The sequence below is a fragment of the Salmo salar genome, chromosome ssa07 (assembly GCF_905237065.1).
Source record: "Salmo salar chromosome ssa07, Ssal_v3.1, whole genome shotgun sequence".
NCBI classification, from domain to species: domain Eukaryota; kingdom Metazoa; phylum Chordata; class Actinopteri; order Salmoniformes; family Salmonidae; genus Salmo; species Salmo salar.
Genome location: NC_059448.1, coordinates 1931092 through 1950216, shown reverse-complemented (window position 1 = coordinate 1950216; position 19125 = coordinate 1931092). Strand labels below are relative to the sequence as shown.

General features: G+C 43.5%; 1 non-coding gene across 1 annotated transcript; it reads left to right on the top strand.

The window, feature by feature from the left end:
• Positions 1–13364: 13364 nt before the first annotated feature.
• Positions 13365–13437, top strand: trnav-cac (transfer RNA valine (anticodon CAC)). Its single transcript has one exon. It is a non-coding gene; the product is annotated as a tRNA-Val (tRNA).
• The last annotated feature ends 5688 nt before the right edge of the window (positions 13438–19125 follow it).

Here is a 19125-nt window from a genome sequence, read left to right as displayed (position 1 = left end):
TATTCCTCCAAGTCCAGCGACAGTTAATCGTAGGTTTCTCTCATTCCAAAGGTCCAAGAGTCCATTCTCCCTATGGTTCAAGTCTAATGTCACTATCAGGTTCAGAGTTATTCTCACTGTCAGGTTTAGGTTGTTCTCCTGTCGGGTTCAGAGTGGATTCTCCTTGTCAGGTTCAGAGTCATTCTCCCTGTCAGTTTCGAGATTCATACTCCCTTCATTACCAGAGTCGTTCTCCCTAGCATCTATGCCGTCGTTCTCCCTATCAAATTCATAGCATTTTTCCCTATCGATTCGATTGTTCACACTGTCTCCAGCTCCAGTCGGCCCTTACCATCCAAACACTCTGCCAGGCTTTGGGTTATCTGTCCCCACTGGTTTGCAGCATCTGCCCTCTTTTGTTCGTTGAAACACACAGCCTCTAGTCAGCAAGCAGTCAGCTTTACCTCTGTGTTACATGCCAAACCACCTGCTCTAGTTCTAGCCCTGTCTCCCGTCCCTTTATGACCCAGATTATCCACTGATGTGCAGTTAGACAGTTCACAGCCCTCAGCCTGCACCCAGTCACCTATACCTACACTAGCTGGCATACGTTCCCAGCTGGCTACGGATTTGCGGCCTCCCACTATACCTGGCCAGTCCTCAGATTTAGTAGTGTGTTCCAAGTCCTCTGTCCCTGCTGAAACCCTCAGCTCCCTGACTATACATGGGGACCTCCACGAAGGTGCCAAGCCGTATGGTTCAGTAAAGAAAGTCCATATTGCATATCTCGCTCCTTAGCTAGACGTCCGACTCGTCCGGATAAATCCCGCCGGACCGTCGGCACAAGCCGGATCTTCCAGGAAGTCATCGAACGGAGTCTCTCGGACCTTCCATTTCCGTTTAACCTCTATGGGCTATGTGGGACGCTGATGCGTCCCACCCTGGCTCATACACCCTATCAACACACAGTGAAATATCCAAGAAGCGTAAATTTGGAAAACAATTAAATGTCATAATTCAAATTTCTCAAACATACAACTATCTTACACCCTTTGAAAGATAAACATCACCGATTAATCTAACCACGTTGTCCGATTTCAAAAAGGCTTTCATGAAGCATAAAGTTGATTATGTTTTAGACAAATTACATTGAAAAATAGCTGTGTGTAATGTTTTGTCTATTCAAAGACACGCTGTCACAAAAAGCAGAAAACCAGCTAAAATTATGCACTTTAACCTTTTGACAATCTCCATCAGAAAGACACTCCTGGGACATTGTGATTAGAACAATACATGCATTTTTGTTCTATCAAGTTCATATTTATATCCAAAAACAGCGTTATTACTATAGTGCGTTGATGTTGAGAAATTCCTTTCCTCAATAACTTGCGAGTCAATCAGCACAACAAATTAACACGTAATTACTATTCGAAAACACTGGTAAAATATTATATTGTCATTCAAGAATTATAGATTTACATCTCTTGAACGCAACCGGATTGCCAGATTTAAAAATAACCTTACTGGGAAATCACACTTTGCAATAATCGAGCACTGCGCCCAAGAAAAATCTTTCGCATACAGACTAACCGCCAAGTGTTGGAGAGATCTAAAATCGGGAGAAAATACTATGTAAATAATCCATTACCTTTGATTCTCTTCATCAGATGTCACTTCCAGGAATCCCAGGTCTAACTAGATGTAGTTTTGTTCGAAAAAAGCTCATTATTTATGTCCAAAAAAGCTCCGTGTCGTTTGCACTAAGAACAAGCCCGCCCGGACTTGTCTTCAAGAAAGACGGGAAAAAAATATTTCACGTCTCGTTCAAACATGTCAAACGTTTATATAAATCATTAGTGCCTTTTTCAACCATTTGAACATGATATTCAAAGGCGGACGATTGCATTCTCTTTTAAATGTTGGAACGAGAGTACCCAACAAGAACTCGCGCGCCAGGAAGTCTTATCGTCACCACCGTTCCAAAGGCTCTTGTTGTCAGATCTCACAGTAGCAGATTCAAACCACTTTGTAAAGATTGGGTGACATCTAGTGGAAGCCATAGGAAGTGCTCAACAATTAATAAGCCCCTGCATGTTTCAACGCCATGGCTTAAAGGTAATTCAACACATCAGGTATCTAGCTGTCAGAATTTGTCTCAGGGTTTGACAGCAGCGTTTTACTTACATACCCATTCAAACAGTTTAGAAAATTCAAGTGTTTTCTATCCAAACCTGATAATATGGCATATTCTAGCTTCTGAGTTGGTGTAGGGAGGCAGTTAAAAATGGGCACATCTTTTTTCAAAATTCTCAATACTGCCCCTCTAGCCCCAACAGGTTAATAAAATGTTCCAAATTTTGGTCATTTTCTCTGCAGTTCAGGATTATTCCACAAGAGGCGAATGGAATCATATTGCAAATGCCGCATATATCACCAATCACAAGAACGCTATTTTTTCTCCTAAATGGAAAATAATTTGAAGACGAAACTTCGGTCTGCGTGGGTTTGGCATAATGGGCAGTTGGCCCCGAACAGGATGGATCGAGGCCTCAACGCTTTCGAGTTAAGGCTATTTTTCTGGGATTGAAAGTCAAACAGGAAAATAGAGTGCTGATTTGACCGGGCTTCACATCAAAATACTACAATGAGCCTCACGGTGTCAGGAGAAAAGGAACCATGCATTTACCAATGTTCATTTCAGAGAAATTGTACATGACACATTGGTGATATTCAACAACAGGAGGTTTTCTTTCCCTAAAAAGTTACATATCCAGTTGCAGCGTGTTCAGATGAGTGCGTTAAGGCAGGTTTCGGAGCTCTCCGAGATTCCTGTGATTTTCTGTGATTTTCTGAAACAACACACACTTGTTCAACCCCTCTGTAAATAAGTCAGTTCTACCAGAAAGACTTAAAAACTCAATATTCTATAAGAGCCTAACGTTCTGATTCCTGCTGTCAACCAGAAGTGCCTTAAAATGGTGTCATAGGGGCTGTTTTAGAAGGGTTAAAAAGGTCAGATCTCTTTCCCACAACTTTATATGTGTGACTAGGCAACCCTCATGAACTGTAAATCAGTCATTTAACCTATCAGATGTCAAAGAAAAGCTCTCTCACACACACAGCAAGGACGGAGGACACAGTGCGGTGCTTAAAGACACAAAGAGCCTGCAATGGCATTACCATTATCTCTAGGCTGAGACGAGTTCAACGAGATGCCCCGCTTGGACCGTAGCTCCGCTCGGTCTGAGCGCAGCGACGGTGAGAAAACTAGGCCCAAAATGATGCCTGCACCAATATGTCAAGTGCTTTTGGGGTTGACAGTGAGAGAACCGGTTAGGGTTAGAAGCACAATTCAACCTCAGGAGTTTCTGAGTCCTCCCGATCTGTGCAAGCATAACCTTTGACCCTGTGGCATTAACCCTTCACAGTGAAAAGAAGGTGTTTAGATCAAAACGTGTGCAATGACTTCTCCCCATAGGAATACATTGACTATTCTGCTAAATTCAACCTGAAGTCTATGTGGGTTATGGAATGCCTTATGAACCTGTCTTCTATAACAATCCATCAGGCTAATGTGTAGGTCTACCTGTGTCGATTCTAAGGTTCCTGGAGCAACCGGAAGTTGTTAAAATCACCCCAGAGCTATTGTCATATAACCTGCACATAGTGAAAATCACGCCCAACTCAACCATCTGTCATTCAGTCAATTCTTAAGGTAGAGACTCATATTCAGGATTCTGTTTATGTGTACCCCAAAGACAACGTGTGTGGAGCAAGAGCTTCCTGTGACAACCGGAAGTGGTTAAAAACAGCCTAGAGCTATTGTCATATAACCTGCACATAGTGAAAATCACGCCCAACTCAACCATCTGTCATTCAGTCAATTCTTGTAGAGACTTCATATTCAGGATTCTGTTTATGTGTACCCCAAAGACAACGTGGCGGAGCAAGAGCTTCCTGTGACAACCGGAAGTGTTAAAAACAGCCTAGAGCTATTGTCATATAACCTGCACATAGTGAAAATCACGCAACTCAACCATCTGTCATTCAGTCAATTCTTAAGGTAGAGACTTCATATTCAGGATTCTGTTTATGCTTACCCCAAAGACAATGTGTGTTAGAGTATGAACTTCCTGTGACAACCGGAAGTGGTTAAAAACACCCTAGAGCTATTGTCATATAACCTGCACATAGTGAAAATCATGCAACTCAACCCTGTGTGTCATTCAGTCAATTCTTAAGGTAGAGACTTCATATTCAGGATTCTGTTTATCCTTACCCCAAAGACAACGTGTGTCTATTCTTTTGCAAAAAACTAAAACACACACACAGCTTGGCCATAGGGACATAGTGTGGGGCTTAGAGGGGCTTATACCGCCTTCAATAGTTACTTTCGTTCAAACGATTCAAGAACCGTCAGACCTAGAGCTCCGAAATTTTAGAAACCTGTTCTAGAGCTCAAGTCGATAGTGCACGGTGATTTATGTGGCTCTGAGGTTCTCAAGACTGAGAAACCGCCTCCATTGCAATATGTTCAATTCATTTTGAATATCACGGACATGGCGACATGTAGAAATGTCCCAGAGCCCGCAAGACTAGGTGCATTGAAACCGCCTCGGCCCATAGAGACGGACCCCAATGTCTCTGTCCGATAGCTCATTCAGGGACCCCGTAGTAACGCCCTGAAAGTGGATTTTCAGCACCAATTAAGGCCATTGCTCGGGCACGGAAGACGCTACGAGACGAAACTTGGGATTCGGGTCGCCTCACATAGGCCTACACATATTGTCAGAGCTGGACCCGCAGCTATAAACGTAACTCATGTGTTTTATGTTTTTTATGGTTAAAATTGAAAGCACTGTGAATTATGGGCCTTCTCTGACATATGTCTCTTGATAGTTGGCTTCTATACGAGTTGGTAAAAGGGATTTGGTGTCAGATGGTATCAGTTTGTGTCAAAATGACATCTAATTGACTGATGGACGCCCCGACTGCTGGGTGACGAGCAATGGAGAGGAACCACAGTCACTGCCCGCCATCCGAGATTCATCGGGCCAGTCAATTATGCATTTCTGCAGTTTTGAGCATGCCCTAAACGTCGATGCTAAATGCCCATTGAATCATATTGCACACGTAGACCCGGCAATATTGCAAATGTAACGCGCGCAATATGATTCAACAGCAAAAAATATCACCAAAGTTGACATGATGAAATCAACACAACTTTGTGATCGTTGGAGAGGAACCACAGTCACTGCACGGCCATCCTGAGATCCTTCGGGCCAGTCAATTATGCATTCTGAGCATGTCAAATTGTTAAAAATGTTAAAAAGCAACAGAGTCCCACTTCTCCCTCATCATACATGACAAGTAGACCGTCTGCGTTTGATTAATGGCTTAACATAGGGCTATATATCATTTGAGCAGTATAAATGCCATTTGGACCATGGTTCACTGACTTTTGGGTTTGGAAACTGACTTCCTATGATCGTACATGGCAAACGGACAAACATCCTGATTTGGCACATCCAATACTTTCTATGTATAATTGACAAAAAAATAATTGGACATTTCATTTGCAGCCATTTCTAATGGCATTTGGCAAAAAAAGAAAAAAAAATGCTCACTTTTGACTTCCATGAAATCATATTCCAAATGCACAAATCATATGCCTTATGCACAAAGGCAAATATAGTCACTTTTGACTTCCTAGAAATCATAATTCCAAATGCACAAAACATATGCCTTATGCACAAGCAAATATGTCACTTTTAACTTCCTATGAAATCATCTTCCAAAATGCACAAAACATATGCCTTATGCACAAGCAAAAACAACCTAAACAATTATGTCAATGAAATATGTCAAAAGTATGTCCATACAGCTCTTATACATGTGTGAATTGACATAAAAACGGTCCAGAAACCACTTTTTAAGGGGTTGAAAAGTTTTCCAAAAAATGTCATTTTTTCAAAATTTGACTCTTGGGTCTTGAATTGTGTTACATTTGCAATATGAAAATTCACTGCGGAGAGCTCTAGCTATCTATCTGGATATTTGCTGTGATTTGGCACATGCAATACTTTCACAATTGACAAAAAAAGCATTGGACAATGCATTGGACAATGTCACTTTTTTCCTATGAAATCATTTCTCAAAATGCACAAAACATATGCCTTGTTGCACAAGCAAAAGCAACCCAAAAAACGATGTCAATAAAAAACGTCATAAGCACATGTTCATACAGCTCTTATACATGTGTAATTGACAAACAATCGGAAAAAAATCGAAAAACGGTCCAGAAACCACTTTTTTAAGAGGTGATAAGTTTTCAAAAAAATCATTTTACAAAATCTGACCCTTGGGTGTAGACTTGGGTATCATTTGCTGTATGACAATCCACGGTGGAGAGCGCGCTCGTCATCTAAAGGAAATTTGGGTGTTAACAATTGGCAATTGCCATCGTAAAATTGCCATATGATTGGCCCGGAAATGGGCCGCTCGGTGGTATTACAATCGTGTGAGATTCGTTGCTATGACAATATGTTCCCATGTTATTTTGTCCAAATCAGGGGTTTTCCCTTACATAGGCTTCCAGGGCTAGCACACGTCAATATGCCTGAAAAGAGGCACTCTGATACGGATTCAGAGATTAGTGTACTGCCCTTGAAGGCCTAAACCCATAGGCCCTAATCGCCCTACGGCCCAAAGCCAGATCCAGCCATGCCCCTGGTACTTTCATAGGCTTCCCCAGGGCTATATACACTCCTGTCAATATGCCTGAAAAAGAGGCACTCATACGGATTCAGAGATTAGTGTACTGCCCTTGAAGGCATTTGGTTAAGTAACCACCAATCGGGCGCCGAAGGATATGGACCAAAGGAACCATGGTTCTGAGGCAACAACCCTCAAAAGTGTCCATAAAAAAGCACCCCTATTCGGCCTGAGTAAAGTAACGACCAATCAGGCGCACCGGGGGAATGGACCAAAGGAACCATGGTTCTGAGGGGCAAGCAACCCTCAAAAAATGTCCATAAAGCACTCCTATTTCGGCCTGAGTAGCAACCACCTATCGGTCACCGACGGAATGTGGTTCTCCAGTTGTTCAAAAAACCAGGTTTCTGAATCGCGACCGGTACTACTGTCACTCCACACCGTTTCAAGGCTTTTCCGATGTCACGGTAGGACACTTTAAACTTGAATAAATCAAGTACAACTCCAATCAGGATGGGGGTTTTTGCACGAAAGGGCACACACAGACGAACATTTCCATCTAATTTAAACCGTTTTTCCATAACAATTTATAATAGAAAATCGAGTTTTAAGTTTGCGAAAAAAAGTTCCTTACAGAAGGTTAGATAATGGGCTAATTGTTGCCCATCACGAGAGAGGGTATGAGCCAAAATTTGGGGACCTCTAGCCCCGGGGAAGTATTTTTTAATCATTATTTGAAATTTTGACAAATTGGTCAAAAAAATGACAGTGCCCACTTTTCATTTCGCTACAGAGACAAAGTCCGAACTGTGGGCCTGTATTATTTTTGGGTTACCAGGACTCATTTTTTAAAATCGGTTTTAAAGACATATAGTGTGTATACAGATGTCCACGCCCGGTATAGGATGGCACCAGTAAAGGAAAAAGTCACCATGAGGCGCCATATGGACAACTTATGGAGCTTTCAAAAACGATCAGAAATGACTATGTTTAAACTGGTAGAAAATCGGCTATGTTTTTCTTTAGAAATGCACTATGTTCCTCTTTTTGTTAATTTTTAAAAGGGTCTTAAATACTTTTAAAGGGTATAGGACCTACATACCCACCCTTAGAGCACCATCCTAAGGGCCCAACTCAATGGGATACAGCAAGAGGGAATTATAAGCTTTTCAAAAAATTGCGTTACCAGGTGTGACATTTTTTAAAGGGTATACAGACCTACATGCCCACTCTGAGACCACCATAGGGGGTTAGGGAGACCCCATAGGGGGCCCCCACACCCCCACCAAGGTCACCTGGTAACCCAATATAATTCAAGTACAGAGTCATACTTCTCTCTCATTGCACTAAGTCCAGCATGTACCTGGTGATTGAACTGGTTACCAAGGGAGCTCCATATCTCCATTCCTCTGGGCTTACTCTCTCTACCCTGCCTGCCCACCTGCATGCCCTCTATCTCGGCCTGTCTCTTCAGCTCAGTGCACCTGCGTACCCCATAACACCCTGGGTATTTCAGACCCTCAGGCCTCCATACATTCTCAACCGGACCAAATGACACACAAAGACATGGGTGAATTTCAAATAAATGTTCTTTATTTATCAGTGAATCATGGGTTGATTTGTCCCCTCAATTAGTGACCGCGCTCGGCTGGCGTTACGTAGGCAAATCATGGTACCGGTAGTACCGTGCCATGCGTTTCCAGAAAATGACACATGGTCAGCCACAGTTCCCCGGTCTGTAACCGAGCCTTGATTAAAGTTCAATGTAACTGCAACGCCGACCCGGAATTGTACCGAAGGTGACTTTACTTCCAATGCCAAACTCTGCAAATATCTGGCCCACATACTCACAGAGATTGCCGTCCGTTGACCGAGAGACGTGAAAAAGAAGAGTGTTGTGTCTGAGGTGATTCCACCAGATAGGCCTGATCTGATGGAATCGTTTTAAGCCAAGTGTATTCCTGCTCAGATAGAACAACTCTGCACTCACCGCTATAGTTCGTTTTGTGGCTTGAAATGCACATCTGATAACCCCACTTTCCGGGTTACTTCAGTAAATTCCCTCTCACTGAAGGTGGTGACTGGGGATCGTCGAGTGCCATTAAAGATGGCCAACCGGCTGGACATGAGAGCCGCAAACCTCACGTCTATCAGCGCAGGTGGCTCGGACCTCCAGCCTACTGAGAACCCGAAGGAATAGCTGATTACTTAGCTCAACAAACCCTTAACTCTCGCAGCGCTGAGCACCTCGTCCCTGCACCGTTTGCAGGAATTTTTGCCCTGTGTGTTGCCTGGCTCTGCCACGAATCCCTGTCCATCTTTGCCAAGCAGAGTAACACCTTTCGAATTCCACTGGCTTTAGCCTGCAGACCTTTTGGTCGGAACTGAATAAGATAATTCAGGAAACTTCGAACATCAGCTCGGTACATTTTTAATGTGGATGGTGCCAAACAACGGTCTTCACATTCACACCATACCACTCAGACACGTCTGTAGTTATCCAGAGAACACAGTCCTTCATCGGCCTTGCCCTCTGACATATAAGCGGAGGAATTGTCGTCTCTGGATAGACTGGTTCACCTATTGGTCAATTTGTTTAACTGAAGGGTTTTTACCCATAGCAAAGTGTTCATATTCAGTCAAAATTCCATTCCTCCAACCTTCAATTCTGGAGGACACACCGCCTTCATCACTCGCTCTCCCGTGGAAGTCACCATGACGCAGACTTGCTCCCTCGGTTCCGAGCATGGTTCACCACCGATCTGACTGGTTGACTGCACCGAGCAGTCGCTCGCCGCCTGCTCACTCGCGTCCCACAGCTGCTGATCCACCACCGCGGACTGCTCACCCTTGTCTACCAGCTGCTGCTTTACGGACAACTCACTTTCAACACACGGAAATACCCAGGGTTCTCCCAGGGCTCCTGCGGTGCAACACCGTTGTTAGGCTGCATACACTGCCATGATTCGGGCTGCTGTCTCTCAGTTGAACGCCGGCTAGATTGCATAGCACGCTTCCATTCTGTATGGTAGCAGCTTAAGTGCATGGACAGACTTGAAATGTCGGTCTATCCGCACAATATTCCGCTTGGAACAAAGCCCACAATCACGTTTTAGTCTGCTGTTCATAGCTTCTCCCTCCTGCCTTCCTGCGTGCGTGTATGTCTCTTTGTTTGCTCCGCCAAACAACAACCTAACCCTAACCCCTAACCTCTAACCCTAACCCTAACCCCAACCCCAACCCCCAACCCCTAACCCTAACCTCAACCCCTAACCCCTAAACCCCTAACCCTAACCCTCTAACCCTAACCCTAACCCTCCAAACCTAACCCTCTAACCCTAACCCCTAACCTAACCCTAACCTAACCCAAACCCTAACCTAACCTAACCTTAACCCCTAACCCTAACCCCCCCTAACCCTAACCCCTACCCTAACCCTAACCCTACCCTAACCCTAACCCTAACCCCTAACCCCAACCCCAAACCCTAAACCTAACTCTTAACCCTAACCCTATCCCCAAGAGGTAAAATATATAGTGAAGACAATAGTGGTCCTAAAACGGAACCTTGAGGAACACTGAAATTTACAATTGATTTGTCAGAGGACAAACCATTCACAGAGACAAACTGATATCTTTCCGACAGATAAGATCTAAACCAGGGCCAGAACTTGTCCATGTAGACCAATTTGGGTTTCCAATCTCTCCAAAAAGAATGTGGTGATCTAGCGGTATCAAAAGCGGCACTAAGATCTAGGAGCACGAGGACAGATGCAGGCCTCGGTCTGACCGTCATTGACAAACGGTCATTCACCACCTTCACAAGTGCAGTCTCAGTGCGCTATGAGGGGTCTAAAAACCAGACTGAAGCGTTCGTATACATTGTTTGTCTTCGGGAAGAAAGTGAGTTGCTGTGCAACAGCTTTTTCTAAAATTTTTGAGAGGAATGGAAGATTATATAGGCCGATAGTTTTTTTATAATTTCTGGATCAAGATTCGGCTTTTTTCAAGAGGCTTTATACTGCCACTTTTAGTGAGCTTGGTACACATCCGTGATAGAGAGCCATTTATTATGTTCAACATAGGAGGGCCAACACAGGAAGCAGCTCTTTCAGTAGTTTAGTTGGAATAGGGGTCCAGTATGCAGCTTGAGGGTTTGGAGGCCATGATTATTTTCATCATTGTGTCTCAAGAGATATAGTACTAAAACACTTTAGTATCTCCCTTGATCCTAGGTCCTGGCAGAGTTGTGCAGACTCAGGACAATGGAGCTTTGGAGGAATTACCCAGATTTAAAGAGGAGTCTGTAATTTGCTTTCTAGATCATGCGATCTTTTTCCTCAAAGAAGTTCATAAATTTATTACTGCTGAAGTGAAAGCCATCCTCCATTTGCGAAGGCACTTTTTAGTTAGCTTTGCGACATATCAAAGAAATTTGGATTGTTCTTATTTTCCTCAATTAAGTTGGAAAAATAGGATATCGAGCAGTGAGGGGCTCTTCGATACCCGGACTGTCTTTCAAGCTAGTTCGGAAACTTCCAGTTTTGTGTGGCGCCATTTCCGTTCCAATTTTTCTGGAAGCTTGCTTCAGAGCTCGTGTATTTTCTGTATACCAGGAGCTAGTTTCTTATGACAGATGTTTTAATTTTAGTGCAACTGCATCTGTATGCATTAAATTGAGTTCCTCGGTTAGGTGGTTAACTGATTTTTGTCTCTGACGTCCTTGGGTAGGCAGAGGCAGTCTGAAGGGCAAGTCAAGGAATCTTTGGGTTGTCTGAGAATTTATAGCACGACTTTTAATGCTCCTTGGTTGGGGTCTGAGCAGATTATTTGTTGCAATTGCAAACATAATAAAATGGTGGTCCGATAGTCCAGGATTATGAGGAGAAAAACATTAAGATCCACAACATTTATTCCATGGGACAAAACTAGGTCCAGAGTATGACTGTGGCAGTGAGTAGGTCCAGAGACATGTTGGATAAAACCCACTGAGTCAATGATGGCTCGAAAGCCTTTTGGAGTGGGTCTGTGGACTTTTCCATGTAAATGTTAAAGTCACCAAAAATTAGAATATTATCTGCTACTGACTACAAGATCCGATAGGAATTCAGGGAACTCAGTGAGGAACACTGCATATGGCCCAGGAGGCCTGTAAACAGTAGCTATAAAAAGTGAGTGAGTAGGCTGCATAGATTTCATGACTAGAAGCTCAAAAGACGAAAAAGTCATTGTTTATTTTTTTTTTGTAAATTGAAATTTGCTATCGTAAATGTTAGCAACACCTCCGCCTTTGCGGATGCTACGGGGTATAGTCACTAGTGTAACCAGGGGTGAGCCTCATTTAACACAGGAAACAACGCTCATTGACACATTCAAGAAGTACCATAGTGTTAACAAAGAATTTCATTAATCCCTTATTTTGGAAATTCGGATACGTGCCATGAATATTTTTTAAATTTGGTTTACTCCCGCAGCCAATTGTAGCAGTAGTTTCTGTGGTGTAGTGGTTATCACCTTCGCTTCACACGCGAAAGGTCCCTGTTTCGAAACCGAGGCGGAAACAACGCTCATTGACACATTCTGGAGTACCATAGTGGTAACAGAACATTTCTTGAATTGTTTATTTTGGAAATTCGGTAATCGTTCCATGAATATTTTTAAAATTCGGTTTACTCCTTGCAGAAAAAACAAGCAGCAGTTTCTGGAGTGTAGTGGTTATCATGTTCGCTTACACGCCGAAAGGTCCTCGGTTCAAAACCGAATGAAACAGTGCTCTTTGACACGTGCAGTAGGTACTGTACATTCAACAAAGAATTGTTATTTTCATAAATTCTGTATTTTGGAAATTGAATACGTTCCCTGAATATCTGTAAAATTCGGTTTACTTCTTGCAGGAAAATCAAGCAGCAGTTTCTGTAGTGTAGTGGTTATCACGTTAGCTTCACACGCCCCTTTTTGGAGTTTCAGGAAGGGAAGAGAAGCAGGTGTCTGAGTAAAATTCGGTTTACTCCTTGCAGATAAGTATTACAGCAGTTTCTGAGTGTAGTGGTTATCACATTTGCATCACACGTGAAAAGGCCCATGGTTCGAAACCAGAGAGAAACAATGCTCATTGACACATTCAAGAAGTACCATAGTGTTAACAAAGAATTTCACTAATCCCTTTTTTGGAAATTCGAACACGTGCCATGAATATTTTTAAAATGTTGTTTTCTCCTTGCAGCAAATTTTAGCAGTAGTTTCTGTGGTGTAGTGGTTATCACGTTCCGCTACACGCGAAAGGTCCTCAGTTTGAAACCGGAGGAAAACAGTGCTCTTTGACATGTGCAGTGGGTACTGTACTATTAACAGAGAATAGTTATTTTCATAAATGCCTAATTTTGGAAATTTGAACACGTGCAGCAGAATATCTGTAAAATTCGGTTTACTCCTTGCAGATAAGTGTTACAGCAGTTTCTGTACTGTAGTGGTTATCACGTTCGCTTTATACGACACGAAAGGTCCCTGGTTCGAAACCAGGCGGAAACAGTGGTCTTTGACACGTGCAGTAGGTACAGTACTTTTAACAGAGAATAGTTATTTTCATAAATGCCTAATTTTGGAAATTTGAACACGTGCGATGAATATCAGTAAAGTTCGGTTTCCTCCTTGCAGATAAAGTGTGTTTACAGCAGTTTCTGTAGTGTAGTGGTTATCACGTTTGCTTCACATGCAAAAGGTCCCTGGTTCGAAACCAGGCGGAAACAACGCTCATTGGCACATTCTGAAGTACCATAGTGGTAACCGAAATTTCATGAATTCTATATTTTGGAAATTCGAATACGTTCCATGAATATTTTTAAAATTCGGTTTACTCCTCGCAGAAAACTCAAGCAGCAGTTTCTGTAGTGTAGTGGTTATCACACGTTCTTCACACGCCCACTTTTTGGAGTTTCAGGAAGTGGAAGAGAAGCAGGTGTCTGAGTGCTTGAGAGAGAATATCGGTTTTTTTTGGAGGTCTAGTTGACTTATAAGTTTGAAAGTTTGTGAGTGACTGTAGTGAAGTTTCTGTGAAACGTTTTTGCTATTGTCCCCATCAGCGGCTGTTTGGGGATATTGTAAAATAACCGGACGGACAACATGGCTCGACATCAAGAATACAAACGACGACGAGAAAGGACAACAGTGAAATCAGAATGTTAACGAAGAACTGAAAAAGAACATATGAGAAGGAACTGACGGTGAACGTGGAAATAAGTGGAGAAGGGAAAATAACAACGATGGAATTGCTGAGAGGAATAAAGGAAGTTTGGCGGAACAATACTGGGATGTCGAATGAAAGACGGAAATAAGTATGAAGTAACAATGTCTCATGTAAATGGAAAAGAAAGACTAATAGACCGGGCTAAAGATAAAAGAACTGTCAAATCATGGCTAAAGAACTAGGAACGATGAGCTGGTGGTGTCCTTTTTGAACTTGCCCGCATACATTACGGATGAGGAGATAGAAGAGAAACTAAAAGGCTGGAAGGTGAAGGCGACCACGCTAATCAAGAGGAGGATGTGGCCAGGAACGGACATTGTAGATGGGACAAGATTTTGTAAGGTAAAGTTTACAGACAATGTGCAATCCTTGCCATATTCTACTAAATTTAACACTGTCGAGGGATTTGAATATTTTCGTAATCCACGACAATCAAGTGAAGGTATGTAGATTATGTATTCAGCCGCACATACTTAAGGAATGTCCGGAATTCACATGCCACAAAATGTAGTGAACAAGGGCATTATGCCAGAGAATGTCGGAACATAGGAAATGTGTGCAAAATGTGTGACAGACCTAAAAAGTTAGATGTAGCTGTAATAAGGGAGAAAATCACTTACTTTTGCAAACAATGGACCTCACGTCTGAGGAAGAGGGGAGTGTGCCTATGGAGAGGGAGGATGAGAGTGACATGGAGAGTGTGACTCCAGAGACAGTGGCAGATAAGCTTGAAGAGCCTGTAATGTCTCCTGGCAAAGCACCGAGACGCCGTTTAAGTCTCTGCTGCTGACAAGGTGGAACAGCAGCACATGATGGGTGAAAGACATACACAGGTAGAGATGGTGCAAGGTGCTTCTCAGGTGCCTGAGCCAGCTTTAAGCCTGTGTAAAAATTACACCAAAGAGTGGGCTGGGTCCACTGAAATCACGGGCACTGTTGAAAGCGCCAACTTTTCAAAGGCTTCCCCGCCGCTCCCCCCAAAAATCCAAATAAAGAGACGGATGATGAAATAGATAGTGAGGATCTTCAGTTGTTTGTAAAAAATAAGAGGTCATTGTCGAAAACCAGGGGAGATGATGGGTTTTGGAAAAAGAAAAAGTAGGATTTTAAGGACTTGTTTGGCTCTGATTATACTTCTGCACACATTCATAATGATTACAGTCGCATCCCTAAATGGTAACAGTTTGAGAAACATGAGCAAATTTGAGCGAGGTATTAGTGTCTGTTAAGGCAGACATGTTGTGTTTTCAAGAGACCAATTGGACAGACTCCAAAATGCAGGAGATTAAGAGTAAATGGTCAGATTTAATTTTTCACCACCGATCTGACTGGTTGACTGCACCGCGCAGTCGCCGCCGCGCTGCTCTACTCTCGTCCCACAGCTGCTGATCCACCACCGCGGACTGCTCACCCTTGTCTACCAGCTGCTGCTCCACGGACAACCCACTTTCAACACACTGGAAATACCCAGGGTTCTCCCAGGGCTCCAGCTGCGGTGCAACACCGTTGTTAGGCTGCATACACTGCCATGATTCGGGCTGCTGTCTCTCAGTTGAACGCCGGCCAACGATTGCATAGCACGCTTCCATTCTGTAGTAGCAGGCTTAAGTGCATGGACAGACTTGAAGTCGGTCTATCCGACGATATTCCGCTTGAACAAAGCCCCCACAATCACGTTTTAGTCTACTGTTCAGCTTCTCTCGCGTGTGCGTGTATGTCTCTTGTTTGCTCCACTAAACAACAACCTAACCCTTCAACCCTAACCCCCTAACCCTAACCCTACCCTAACCCTACCCTAACCCTAACCCTAACCTAACCCTAACCTAACCCTAACCCTAACCCTACCCCTAACCTAACCCTACCTAACCCACCCCTAACCCTCAACCCTAACCCTAACCCTCTAACCCTAACCTAACCCTAACCTAACCCTAACCTAAACTAACCAACCTCTAACCTCTAACCCTAACCTAACCCTAACCTATCCCTACCTAACCCTAACCCTACCTAACCCTAACCCTAACCCTAACCTACCCTAACCAACCTAACCCAACCCAACCTAACCCTAACCCTAACCCTAACCTCCTAACCTCCTAACCTAACCCTACCTCTAACCCTAACCTCCTACCCTAAAACCTAACCTAACCTCTAACCCTCCACCCTAACCTAACCCTACCTAACCCTAACCCTACCCTAACCCTAAACCTAACCTAACCCTATCCCTAACCCCTAACCTAACCCCTAACCCTGCAACCTAACCCTAACCTCTAACCTCTAACCAAATAACCCTAACCTAACCCTAACCCCTTACCCCTAACCTCTAACCTAACCTCTAACCTAACCTCACCCCCCTAACCCCTAACCCTAACCCTAACCTACCCTACCTAACCTCTAACCCTAACCTAACACACCCTAACCCTAACCCTAACCTTCCCCCCACCCACCTAACCCTAACCTAACCCCTAACCCCAAACCCTAACCCCTAACCCTAACCTCTAACCCTAAACCCTAACCCTAACCCTAACCCTACCAATAACCTAACCTAACCTAACTCTCAACCCCAACCCCAACCCCCAACCCAACCCCTAACTCTAACACTAACCCTACCTCTAACCCTAACCTAACCCTAACCCCAAACCAACCCTAACCACCCCTAACCCAACCCTAACCTAACCCTACCCTAACACCTAACCCAACCTAACCCTAACCCCAACCCCAACACTAACCCAACCCACCTAACCCAACCCACCCCACCACCAACCTACCCCAACCCAACCCTAACCACCTAACCCAACCCTAACCCTAACCCACTAACCCTAACCCTAACCTAACCCTAACCCCCTACCCCTAACCCTACCCCTAACCCTAACCTTGATACCCCTTACCTACCCAAACCTTTACATCCCCTTATCTAACCCTCAGTTTACCCTTATATTTCTTTATTAAACCTTTACATCCCCTTAGTTCTAACCTTAACCCTTCACTACCCTTTTATCTAACCTTAACCTTTATACCTTCTTATCTAACCCTAACCCTTACCCCTTATCTAACTTTCACTACCCCCCCTCATCTAATTCTAACCCTTATACCCTCTTGACCCTTATATCACCCCGTTTGGCCCTAACTCTTGGAGCTGGTGTGCCGAACTTCAACCCCTGTATGTCTATGACCATCCTAATTTCAGGCTGGTGGTCTTGACCTTGGGTTTTGGCTTCTATCCCTTAGGGATTGCATCTTGGGTTGCAAACCTAGGTTTATCTTCCGGGTAATCTGTTTGTAAATATATTTTTATTTTTCCTTCTTTCCCCCCCTCTTTTTTCTTTTTTCCCTCCCCTGTTCTTAATTAAGGTATTTTATACTAGGTTTTACCATTTATTTAAAGTTTGCCTGTGCCAGTGCATATCAGATTCGTCTGTTTTTTTCAAACCTAACCTAGCCCGCGCCTGGCATTTTATACATTATTTTGGTATTTAAAAACTTTTAGACCTGATTATTTCAGTGTGTTTGTTGTCTTAATTCGTTTGGAGTAGCCCACACCGATTGAACACTTACCCCAATTGGGACTGTTGATTGGAGGAGAATGAGCAGATTGATGGAGGACCAAGTAATTGACATGTTTTGGGAAGGATGGTCCCGCCCCCTTAAAGCTTCCCAGACTAACACAGGTGTCAGTGACTGCTCATTAACTGGTTTGTTGAGCAGGGCACAATGATGGAACATTAACCCTGATTAGGACTGTGGATTGGAGGAGAATGGGAAGATTGACGGGACTGGGCAAAACACATGTCTTGGGAGGTATGGATCCGCCCTCTCAGCTCCCCCTATATCAACACAGATGTAGGTTTACTCATTACCTCTGATGAAAGCGATCTAGCTGAAACGTCAGGTCTTTGTTTGTTTCTTGTTTTTAACTTTTTTGAGGGTTCCCTTATTGGGTTCTTAAAGCCGCTTTTAATTCCTTTTTGGACTGAAGGATTCTTTTAGAATTGTTTTGGAACCCTTTTAAACCCCCTTTTTTGGTTGACTGACTGTTTGAATGCAATTTTAACTCCATTGATTTTACATACGAAAGCATCTTGGACTAAACTCACTCAAGAGGAAGCTCCAACGAACAGGAGGCTTGGAAAGAGACTAAGGTGAAAGAGTTTTTTTCTACCTCTAAATATGGCTGCTTTAAATGGAGAGAATCGTTCCGGTCAGTGAACCATTACCAAAGAATTCCTTTGGTAGGAAAATATTGAGGGACCTTCATGATTTTAAAATGTTTTTATGTTTTGTCTTTTAAAATGTTGTGATTTGTATTTTTTTCCCCCCCTTTTCTTCCCCCTTTTTTTTTTTTATTTTTTTGCTTTTGCTTTGCTTTTAACCTTTAAAAACGATTGTGGTATGGTAGAGACTTATTTGGGGGAATATAGTGTATTATAGTTTTTTCCCCTCCCCTTCCCTTTCTTGGTAGGAGAAAACGATGTTTCCCAGGAGAAATCGGTCCGAGCCTCTTGGTAAAGCCGATGGCCCTGGGGGGGAATATACCTACTTTAGGCTCAGATGGCCCCAAAACCTCCCTGGATCTTAAACTAACGAAACAGTATTTCAAATTGTTGCAGGCCATTCACCATGCAGAGATTCCTAGCAGAATTACAGATTAAAAGGTCTTTCCCGCCTGGCATGATGAAGCAGGTGGTGAGACTTACGGCTTTTATCAAACCTTCCTCACCCAATCCCACCGTTTTGGAGCTGGTAAGAGAGAATACGGACCACTGGATGGACACTAATATGTGCATCTTAGTGGACCACTATGATTCAGTTCTGGCAGCAGGGCTACAGGAGGTAGGAGATTTGATATTAACTGCTTTGATCGAGCTGTTGCTTGGGCAAGGGTAAGATATAGACGTAAGTTTACCGAGTCCTCAGTGGCAACATTACAGGCTATGCTCCCAAAGGCAAATGCTAGCGAGGTAGTAGGCCCAGGCAAATTGACTATGGAGGCCTTTCCGCCCTTGTCGGGTGTCCTGTCTCCAGCCCCCAGTAATGTGGTAGGAGTGGGAAATGGTAGTGGAGCAAGTGGCTTAGTTAAGGGTGGGGTAAAAATAGACTAAAGAGGAGAAACTCTAGGATGCCCCCAAGTATACCAGCCTTAGAGCTGGATTTAGGTCCCCGGGGGAAAACCATCTCGGTTATGGCTGAAACATATTCC